Here is an 11,482-nt window from a genome sequence, read left to right as displayed (position 1 = left end):
CTCACACACGCAGATTTAATTCTCCACTGGTCTAACATCCGGCCCATAATGAGGTACACTTCCTATTCCTGCAGCCCCAGGGAGGGGTGGCAGGTGACGTGGGACACGAATGTCTTCATGGTGCCTGCCACAGCAGGGTCAGGGTCTGGAGGAGACCTGACCTACTAGCCTGCACAGGCGCGGCCTCCCGGGCACTGAGACCTGCGGGGAGGGTCGCCCACGCCCACCCCCCGAGCTGCCCTGGGGACACACCACCCTTGATGATGGCTTGGAGCCATGTCGTAGTAGATGCAGGGTGTGGAGTTGGAGCTCTCTGCGGCCTCCAGCCTGACCTTGTACACTGTGGGAGGGCGGGGAGCGGTGAGGAAGCTGGGTGGGAGGTCTGGGCCTGGCTGCCCCCTCACTGGCCCTCCTCCTCACTGAAGTCCACGCTGGTTTCACAGGCAGAGGCCTGGAGCTCCTCTTGGTGGGGCCGGTTCGTCCTTAGCACTGGGCACTGTCCTGGGGAGCAAGAGGCCTCCCGCTTCCTGGGCTCCCCTGAGCGGGGGTGGGGGGGGGATCCCAGTGCCCTCTCGTCTGTCACTCTCCGCCCTTGGGCCTGGCCTTTTACGGCAGCAGGACTCCCCCCCCCCCTCCGCCCCAAGCCCTTCTGATGTATCATCTCATGTCTGCTTCTTCCGCCTTAGGCCCGTGTCCATCTCACACGCCCATCGCTGTCTCCCGGTGTCGCCTTTCCTGGCCCCCTCTGTCTCTGGCCTCACCTCCATCCACACTCAGGGTCCCTCAGGGTCGTCCCCACCACCTCATCCTCATCCTCAGACGTCCCGGTGACAGATGTTCCGCAGCAAGGATTCCTCGGTGGGCAGGTTGTAGAAGGCGCTGCACCGCAGGGCTGCGGGGAGCCGGGGTGGGAGGCTTGGTGGGCACACGCTGCCCAGTCCCCCCCAAAGCACCACCCCTCTCAGCCCCACCTCGGCCCTGGCTTCACCCCTCCCCTGAGTCCCCTAGACCTAGGTCCACATCCAAGACCCTGCTCCACACCCTGTGACCCCGCCCAGCTGGATGGACCCAGGTGGACCCCGCTCCTCCCAAGCCCCTCCTCGCCCCGCCCTGTCTCCCCTCGCTGGCCCCGCCCTCTCAGAACCATCCCAACCTTTCCTACCTGGCTGGCCATGGCCTGGTCCCCTCAGCAGCGCCCTGTCCGCTCCTTGGGCCCCTCATCCGCCCACTGTGTTTCTGGCCCTGGCCCTTGGCAGCTGTCACCCGGGGGGGACTCCTCTCCACCCCCAAGTCCCCCGGCTCACACGGCTCATTATCATCTAGACCGTGACCAAGGTGACCTGTAGGAAGTCCACCTTCAGCAACCTATGGACATGGAAGCCCAGCACGGTGGTTTCCTTGTGGGAGAGCTGGGGGGGAACAGGAGTCCTGCTGAGCTGACCGAGGGACACTGACCTCTCTGGGTGCTGGCCACAGGACATGATCATGAGCCTTGACCACCCGTCACTGAACTTGGCAGACATTGATTGGCCTGAGCTATGAACAAGGTTTTCACTACCGCATCACTGTTTAGGGAGTGCGTGGCCTAGTGGTAAGAACCTGCGCTGCAAGCCCAAAGGCACACGGTTCGAATTCACCAGCTGCTCTGAGGGAGAAGGATGTACAGTCCCCTCCTAGAACCTTTGCCATCCCAGTGGCCCATCACTCCTCTGTCTGCCCATCCTCTCTAAAATCCAACGGAGGGTCAACTCACCATAGAGTGATGACCACAGAGAACAGACCCCGAGGAGCTGACCTCAGAGGGAACGCCTCCTATGAGACTCACCCCTTGAGACCAGGGATTGTCCTGGCGGTCCTCGGCCCCTGAGGAGCCCCGGGGTCTCCTCACCTTCTCCAGGTAGAGCACCACCGTGCTGTGGCTGGAGTGTGCCTTGGTCTCTTACTGGAAAGGCGTACATCTCCACATTGCTGGTCAGTTGGTGTAGAGGAGGCCACAGAGGGGTGTGTCAGCGAGACCCTCTGAGTACCCCCAGGGGTTGTATTCAGCAGGAAGCAACTCCTCAGAGAGACCGCAGCACCCAGGGCCTTCCGCCCACATTACCTGTTTGAGGTCAGTCCTCGTTGGGGTAGAAGCCGGTGAACAGGGAGACCTCTATCACGGTCATTGTGTTCTCAGTCCCCCGGGAACCTGGGGGTTTCACAGATTCAGCCTTTGCCCTCTGTTCTCCTATGTCTCCCTCCATCACCTTGCTCCTCTTGGAGCTCCCATCACCTCTCACCTGGGTTAGTGTAGTAGCCGCCTTTCAGGGGTCCTTGTCCCCACTGATCCCAACAGCAGGGAGCGTCATCAACCACAATCCAGTATGTCACCTCCTGCACTTTGTCTCCACCTCTGTGCCCCTCTGCCTCACCTCCTCTCACTATGGCCTATTGTTGCTGTCAAGCTACTGTCTCTCCTGCCCCAGGGCCTTTGCACATGCTCCCTTTGACTCTGGAATTCTTTCCCTCACCCTCTTTGCCTGGAAACACTTGGTCATCTTTGCCACCCCCTGGCCCGTCCCTCCCACTGCATGCCCATGGTGGGCTCATCTGATTTCTCCTCCTACGGATCCTGCAAGGCCCTCTTTGCAATATTTAATCACAGTTGGGGGCGTTATCTGCTTCTCTTATTTCTTTGCTAGCTCTGCTGAGGAAGGAGGGGCTGCCTTGCTCCCCGCGGAGCCCCAGCTTCTAGAACAGGGCCTGGTGCACAGCAGATGCTCTATCTATTAAGCGTCTTGTCTGCTGCTATCAAGTTGGCTCCAATTCCTAGCAAACCTGTGTGTGTCAGGCTAGCGCTGTGGTCCCTCCACAGGGATTCCAGGGGCTGACTGGGGAAGTAGATCACCAGGCCTTTCTTCTGGGGCGCTTCTGGATGAATTAAAATGTCCCACCTCTCAATTGGCAGCAGAGTGAACTAACCATTTGCACCACCCAAGGGTTCCAGGGAGACCTCGGATGAGAAGGATTGACACAGTAACTGGGGTGATGGGTGTGTTGGAATCAGTGAGACTGGCTCAGGACAGGGAAGGGTTCAGAGCTGCTGTACATAGGGTCGCTCTACATCACAGGTGACTCAGTGGCACATAACAACAATAACATACTATGACAGGTTTGGAGGCGGGAGTGGCATCCACTTCCTAAACAAAATGCCTCCCAAAACTCTGTGAACTTTGATAAATGTCGATAGTTGTAGAGGGGCTTCAGGCCTTTTGTTTATAGGGTCGCTATGAGTCGTGTGTGACTTGAAGGCAATCAACAACAAGAACAACAACAACAACAACAAGGGTTCCAGATTTCCAGTGTATGTTTGTATGTGGGGCAGACCTGGGTTGGACTATCCGAGGGACAGAGCAGGCCCTAGGGTGGGAGTGAGGGTGTCTGGGGAAGGCCAGGCTTGGGGAGAGATTTGGGTTTTGGAGCTGTCTCTGGGCACCTGGGTCATGGATCACGTTGGCACAGTGGAGATGCTATTCTGGGGCACACTTACCTGGTAGGATGGGGGACTGCATGGAGGGCAGGATGGGGGAGGACTCGATGGAAGACAGGCGAGGGGAGGGTAGGACCAGACTTAAGATGAGGAGAGAGGTGAGGGACTGGCTGGGAGCCTGGGAGCTCACACCCCAGGGCTGGCTGATCCCTGCCCTCCAGGGCGGATGGGTACTGATGGAGCCTGGATAACAGTCCTGTGCCCTCCCCACAACCCCCAGCTCAAGATTCCCAAGCCCCCACCTTGTTTCCATCTGGAGCTGGAAGGTCTCTTCCCCTCTTCACTTCTCTGCAGAGAGAAAGCAGGAGCTTAGAGGCTGGGAAGCACAGTGGTTAGTGCATAGCCTCTGGAGCCGGCTTGATGGGTTCCAGTAATCTCTCTTTGGGATTATGGGTATCTGTGCCTTGGTTTATTCACCTGTACAATGGAGATTATAACAGCCTGAACCAAAGAGGCTTCTTACTGGGAGTTAGTGAGCAAATAAAGAACTTAGCATAGTACCTGGGCAGAGCTATGTAAATATTAGTTGTTATTATTACAAAGTGAGACCTAAAGTTTTGGCCATGTTTAGTTTCTAAAAGTCCTGGTGAGATCTAACCTTGGCTCCACAGGGAGCTTCCAGTGCAGGATCCTCTCTCCTTCTTGGTGCCCTAGACTGGAGACACTAGACTCTCACCATCTCTGACCATCTCTACAACTCCAGTCTGGTCAAGCCCTCATGGTTTCCTGTCTGACCCTCACTTTATACTTGGTTTTCCAGCTCAACCTTCATCTGTGAGTTTGTCTCCCATACAGCCACCAGGGGGCGCCTGTGACATGAGTCAAGAAACAGAAGGCTTCCGCCTCACACTCAGCACAAAAGCCCAGTAATTCCACTACTGGGAACCTACCCTAAAGAAACCAGAGCTGCCACCCAAACAGATATATGTTTACAGCCATGATTACTGCTGCGTTGTTCACAATAGCAAAGAGATGGAAGCAACCCTAATGTTCATGAACAAATGAAAGGAGAAACTGATATATTCACACAATGGAATACTATGCAGCACTGAAAACCCAAGAAGGTCATAAAATATTATACCAAATTGGTGCCCTGGAGGGCATTATGCTGAGTGAAATATCTCAGTTGGAAATTGACAAATACTGCATAATGTCACTGTTATAAAACAGGACTTAAAGGGGAGCTCTGGTGGCCTAATGACAAGAAGCTGCACTGTAATCCCAGAGGTATGCGGTTCGAATCCACCAGATGTTCTGCTGGAGAAGAAGGGGCAATCTCCTCCTGTACCAATCAGATCTAATTTGATGATACATACACGTGCACGCACACACACACACACACAAAATAAAATTAAAAAACAAAACAAAACAAAATAGGTCTTACATGGGGGCTGGGGAAAATGAAGAAAATAGGGGATAAATAATGAACACTGCATTGGAACAGATGAGGAAAAGAACTGTTTAAAAGGAATACATGATTAGGCATTATTTGCATGACAACAGTCCAGAGTAAGAGGAACATAGCACAGTAGGCTGGGGGAGGGGAGGAAATTGTGCAACAATGAATGAACTTATTTTTCTTAAGAGAAAAGCAAACTGGGTGTGGGAAGGAGGAAAATGTACAACAATGAATTGATGGAAATTCAAGTTTTCTGTAAACTTTTGTTAAAATCACAATTAAAAAAATTATATATATTAAAAAAAGCCCACAGTCTCTTTCTCCTACAACTCTGTCCCTTGCTCGTCTGTAGCCACGTGACCGTGTGGCTTCTCACCATCCGTGCCTCAGGGCCTTTGCACCTGCTCTTCCGCCTCCCTGGAATGCTCTTCCCTGAAATCCTTCAGGCTCATAACCTCCCCTCCATTTAGCAAACTCTCCTCTCCCCAGAGTTCCCCCTTCTTCTCCTCCTCAAGTCTGCACCAACGCCTTCACCAATATGATCTTGTATGCTACTTGTAAAAGGATATCATTCTTGGAAAGGTGGAGGGTCAGAGAAAGAGAGGACAACCCTCAACAAGGTGGATGGATACAGTGACTGCAGCAATGGGTTCAATAAATCAGCGATGCTGAGGACGGTGCAGGACAGGACAGGGTCCAGCTCCATCATTCAAAGGGTCATTATGAGTCGTATTCGACTCGACAGCACCTAACAATAATGACAATTTACCATCACCTGTTATTACACCATATACTGAATTGTTTATAAAGACTCACTGAAAGGATAAATAACAGATGAACATAACATATTTGTGTGTTAGTTTGTCTCTCTCCCAGAGTGTGGACTTCGGAGAAGAAGGGTCTTTTTCTTGTTTGTGCCGGTTATTCCCAATGCCAAGAAACAGGCCCAGCACTCAGTAAATGTCCAAGTGATATTTCCTGAATAACTGAATGAAGGAGTAGAAGAAACTAAATCTGTTGTCAATGAGTCACCTCTGAGTCACAGCAGACCCATGAGTGTCTGAATGGAAACTCGCTCCGTAAGGTTTTCAGTGGCTGATTTTTGGAAGCAAATCCCGAGGCCTCTCTGCTGAAGTGTCTGCAGCAGGACTCAAACCTCCATCTGTTCAGTAGGTACTGTGGTCGATCCCCTTTTACACTGCCTAGGGACTCTGTGGGGCTCTGAATAAAGCCATCAGCGTGTATGATGCATAGGAGATGCTGAGTGATCGGCGGCTGAAAGAAGACACAGGATTGGGTGTTGTTGGGCCTGGGCTCTGGGAGCACTCTGGAGGTGCAGTGGTTAACTCTTTGGGTGATAACGGAAAGGTTGGCAGTTCAATTCCATCAAGCTCTCTGGGGGAGAAAGGTTGGCAATCTGCTTCACAGATTTGGAAGTCCTAATGGGGTAGTTCTATGTTATTCCATGGGTCACTGCGCTTCCGAATCTATGAGGAGGCCATGATGCTTCGGCTCACCTTCTGGGGCATCAAGGAATATCACGTTCAGGTGGTACTGGCTACAGGTACCCTCCTGGAACTCCGGGATACAGTGGTACATGGTCAGAGTCTGTGAGGGCAGGAAAAGGGGGTGTCAGGACCTGTCCTCACGCTCTTTCCTTCCTCCTCACTCCAGGCCTTGTTGGCTTATGTCTCTGCATGTAAGGAATTTGACACGGAGTCTGCACAGTTTCACCCCTAAATTACTAGGTGACACAGCCAGAAAACCCTCCTGCCTCTAGACCAGTCCTGCCTGGTGGAGCATCGTGTGATGATGGCATGTTCTTTCTGTATGGTAGCCCTAGAAATGGTATTTGAAATGTGGCTACTTGCTGCTGATATTGTTGTTAATTGGTGTTGTTGTGCTGACTACGACTCAGAGTCGCCGCTGTGTCCTAGTCCATTGTTCCAGTCACCGTGTCAGTCCATCTCGTTGAGGGTCTTCCTTTCTTTTGCTAATCCTCTACCTTTCCTAACATGCCTTTTTCCAAAGACTCACCTCCTTCTGATAACATGCCCGAAGTATGTGAGAAAGTTTCACCATCTTTGCCTCAAAGAAGCACCCTGGTGGCATTGCCACCAATACAGATGTGTTTGTTCTTTTGACAAATCATGGGATATTCGATACTCTTTGTAAACAACACAGTTCAAAGGGATAGATTCCTCTCCAACCCTCCTGTCACTGTCCAACGTTCAGACGCCTAGGAACATACCTGGCTTGCGGCAGGCTCACTTTAGTCTTCAAACTAACATTGTAGTTCTTTAGCACTCGGGAGAGGTCCTTGACTGCAGATGTCACCAATGCAACACGGCTTTTGATTTCTTGACTCCTGCTGGGTATTGATTGAGGATCTAAGTAAAACGACATTTTGAAGGGGTATCTCCTTATTTACTTTCTAAGAGGGAGATTCTTTTGGTAGGATACTTCTCAAAGTCTAGTTGAGAGCTCCACATTGCCATCAAAAGTAGGCTCAACATCAAGAAAACAAAGATTCTCACCACTGGACCGATTGGCAGCATCAGTATGGATGGTGAAGAGATTGAGATAGTTAACAATTTTAGTTTGCTTGGTTCCACAGTCAACACTCTTGGTAACAGCAGCCAAGAAATCAAGAGACGAATTGCATTGGGAAAGTCAGCTGTCAGAGACCACTCCAGAGTACTGAAGAGCAACAACATCAGGCTGGAGACCAAGGTGCGCCTGATCCAGGCTATAGTCTTTGCAATTGCATGCTATGCATTGGAGAGCTGGACAGTAACTAGGGATGATAGAAAGATAATTGATTCCTTTAACTGTGGTGCTGGAGAAGTATGTTGAATATACCACGGACTGCTAGGAGAACAAACAGGTTTGTCCTGGAGAGGGTGAAGCCGGGCTGCTCCTTGGAGTCAAGGATTCTGAAGCTTTGTCTGACATATCTTGGGCATGTTGCAAGGAGGGACTGGTCCTTGGAGAGGGACATCATGTTTGGGAGAGTGGAAGGACGGTGCAGGAGAGGAAGACCTTTGATGAGATGGATCGATTCAGTGATTGGAGCAGTGGGAGTAGGTGAGTTGGAGACGGCGAGATTGTCACAGAATAGAGAGCAGCGTTTAGGGCTCTTGTACATAGGGTCACTATGAGTTTCAAGCGACTTGAGGACACATAACAACAACAACAGTTCTACTACATCCTGCATCCCCAGGGCCTCCAGTGCAGGAGGACAGCCCACTTACTAATCAAATGCGAGGCAGTCTATTGCCACAGTCCAGGATGTGGCTTCTCGCATGTAGCTCCGGCTTTATTATGTGACCTGGGGCAAGTAGCATCCTTCCTTGAACCTCAACAAAATATAATTACAAATTAATTAAAATTAAATAAAACTACACATCCAGTGTAACCAATACCTGATTTGGCTTTGCCCCTCCGATGCTGCGTCCTGAGGGAATCCCACATGCAATTGTGTGTATAATTCTACTTAATTTAAGTTTCTGTTTCACTGAGGTTCAAGGAAGGGCCACACTTGCTGAAGATGACAGAACAAAGTTGGAATTTCAACCATGACGTGAACACACTAAACTGTGAAAATAGGCTGCCTTGAGTGTGATTAAGAGGACTGTCCTCCTTGGCTAGAGGGCCTGGGGCTGCAAGATGGGGTGTGTGTGTGTGTGTGTGTGTGTGTGTGTGTGTGTGCGCGCGCACGCGCGCAGTTATTATATTTTGGAGTTCTTAGCAGACAATTTGGGTGTTTTTCTGGAGACAAAGGTGCATCTGGTACAGGCCATGGTCTTTGCAATTACTTGTTATGCATCAGAGAGCTGGACAATGACCAAGGAGGATAGAAGGAGAATTGATGCTTTTGAGCTTTGGTGTTGGAGAAGAGTGCTGAAGGTGCCATGGACTGCTAAGAGAACAAACAGATTCGTCCTGGAGAGGGTTAAATCAGGCTGCTCCTTGGATGCAAGGATTCTGAGGCTTTGTCTGACATACTTTGGTCATGTCATAAGGAGAGACTGGTCCTTGGAGAGGGACATCATGCTTGAGAGGGTGGAGGGCAGGCGCAGGAGGGAAAGGCCCTCTGGGAGATGGATTGATTCAGTGACTGAGGCAATCAGGATGAGTGTGTTGGAGTCAATGAGATTGGCACAGGACAGACCAGAGTTTAGAGCTGTTGTACATAGGGTCGCTATGAGTCACAAGCGACTCGATGGCACATAACAACAGCAACAACAACAACAGGAGACAATTTGTAGGACAGGGAAACCAAAGAACTTAAACAGTTGCTGTTGATTTAACCCTGACTCATGGAGTGCCCAAAGAACAAATGTGTCTTGGAAAAAGAGTAGCCAGAATGCTCCTTGGAGGCAAAGATGACAAAACTCTGGCTCACTTACTTTGGGCATGTTGTTACTGAAGCCGTGTTGCACTGGTGACATCTGCAGTCAAGGACCTCTCCCAAATGCTAATGAGCAACACTGTTGGTTTGAAGACTAAAGTGAGCTTGCTGCAAGCCAGGTATATTCAATTGCATCCTAGTCGTCTGGACGTTGGATAATGACAGGAGGGCAGAAGAGGAATCTACTACCCCTTTGAATTGTGTTGTTGGCGACGAGTATAGACGACTACATGAATTGTCAAAAGAGCAAACTCATCCGTGTTGGAGGAAGATTTTTGTCTCACATGCTTTTGGGCATGTATCTGGCAAAGCACGTCATGCTTGGTAAGGTTGTTGTTGTTGTTGTTTGATGCCGTCGAGTCGTAGACGACTCATAGCGGCACTATGAACCAATGGCCTGAGCACTGTTCGTACATAGAGTTTCCGGAGGCAAGCCATTTCAGAAGTGGATGTCGCTCCTGCTTCCAGGCTTGATTTAGTCAGGAAGCTCCAGCCATCACTGTCCACCATGGGTGCCCATTACCACGATTGGCACATCACTGTCACAGGCTTCAGCATCACAGCAACCACGAGTTACCTCTGTACAGCAACGCACAGACCAGTGCTATACCACCTAGAAGAATGTTTGACAGGAAGACAATTTGAACCTGGTTGAGGGTCCCAGATGAAAATCATCCACCTTCGGCTTGGTAGCATAGCTTCCTTTCTTGGTAAGGTGGAGAGTCAGCAAAAGAGACAAAGATCTTCAACCAGATGAATTGACACAGTGACTGCAGCAATGAACTCACGTGTGTCTCAGAGAAGATGACACAAGATAGAATAGGGTTCACAGGAAAGCTATGAGTTGTACTCAGTTCAATGGCACCTCACTACAATATCAACAACCTGGTGACTCCAAGCATCTCAGGTTAGCACTGCACTCCATTAGGCTTCCAATGACTGTTGGCTTCCCCTCCCTCCTTCTCATTTTCCAGTAGAGCACCAGGCCTTTCTTCTAAGCCACCTCTGAGAGGACTTGAACTACCAACCTTTTGATTAACAGCTGAGTGTATTGGTTGCACTCCCCAGGATGCCATAGGAGGGGCAGACAAATCCAAAGACCTCTGGCCTCTATGTTCCCTGATTGTAACTTAGAAAAAGTGAAGACTTTTCTGAATCTCCATTGTCCCACTTATTGGATGGAGTCCATACCCAAACCAAATTCCCAGGATGGTTTGAGGTCTTCTTGACTTGGTTCCTACCAAGCAGCAGTGCCCTAAGTGGTAGCTACAGTTACTGTTGATTTTCATCTTGGCTTAGCTGCTAGGGTTTGTCCCTACTCCCACGAACTATGGGAGCCTTCTACTCCAGTTAAAGACCCTGTGGTTTTAGCCTAAAAGTTGGCTTTTTTTTAGCCATTAATTAGCCCCTCTGGTCTCCAGCTACCTTAACTGTAGACACATGGTCTTGCAAATCGGCATGGTGTTGCAAATCATCAACAGCTGTGAAACTAAGATAAGAGAAAGAGCACATCTCACATGGGACAGCAAGACTTGAGGTGAGCAAGGCTGTTTGTGGCAAGACCCTGGTGAAAGTGAGATCCTCGTGGTGGAGAGACTGTGGCATTGCTGTGGACAAAACGGTGGCAAGGTGTGACTTGAGGTTTTTGCGTTAGTGCTGGCCACTGTTAAAGGTTTGGCTATTCTTCCCAGATGTTTGAAGGAGAAGCTGACTTATAATGAAGCAAGCCTTGTTGGATGATTTGGATTTGACTACTGAACTGAAACCGAAGCCTGGACTAACTGTGGAATTGTGCCTTGGAAATGTTGGACTAAAGCCTGGACGTGTACGGTGAGATATGTTTTGTGTCCTGCACTTAATTACCTAATAGACCCCACTGTTGGTAGCACAGCTGTGAGTCTGGGAGTCAGCAATGAATAAACGAACCTCTTGCTGTTGGCATGGCTCTAGAGGCACCATGGGGCTGGGCAACGGGCTTTACCTTCTTTCTGCTCTGGGCTGTATCCTGTCTCCATACCTTTTCAATCTTTATGCAGAACAGGTTATCCAGGAGGCTGGGCTCTATGAGGAGAAATGTGGCATCAGGATTGGAGGAAGAATCATCAACAATCTGCATTATGCAGATGATACAACCTTGCTT

The 11,482-nt window shown here is 50.2% G+C and overlaps 1 pseudogene; it reads right to left on the bottom strand.

Annotated features, from left to right (window-relative positions):
- Window positions 1-815: 815 nt before the first annotated feature.
- Window positions 816-11,482, bottom strand: part of LOC102853140 — a 29,524-nt pseudogene continuing 18,857 nt past the window's right edge.

The sequence above is a fragment of the Elephantulus edwardii genome, unplaced genomic scaffold (genome assembly GCF_000299155.1).
Source record: "Elephantulus edwardii isolate Elephantulus edwardi_28Jun2011 unplaced genomic scaffold, EleEdw1.0 scaffold00237, whole genome shotgun sequence".
Classification (NCBI taxonomy): domain Eukaryota; kingdom Metazoa; phylum Chordata; class Mammalia; order Macroscelidea; family Macroscelididae; genus Elephantulus; species Elephantulus edwardii.
The sequence above is the reverse complement of the archived record's forward strand: the minus strand, read 5'-3'. Positions and strand labels throughout refer to the sequence as shown.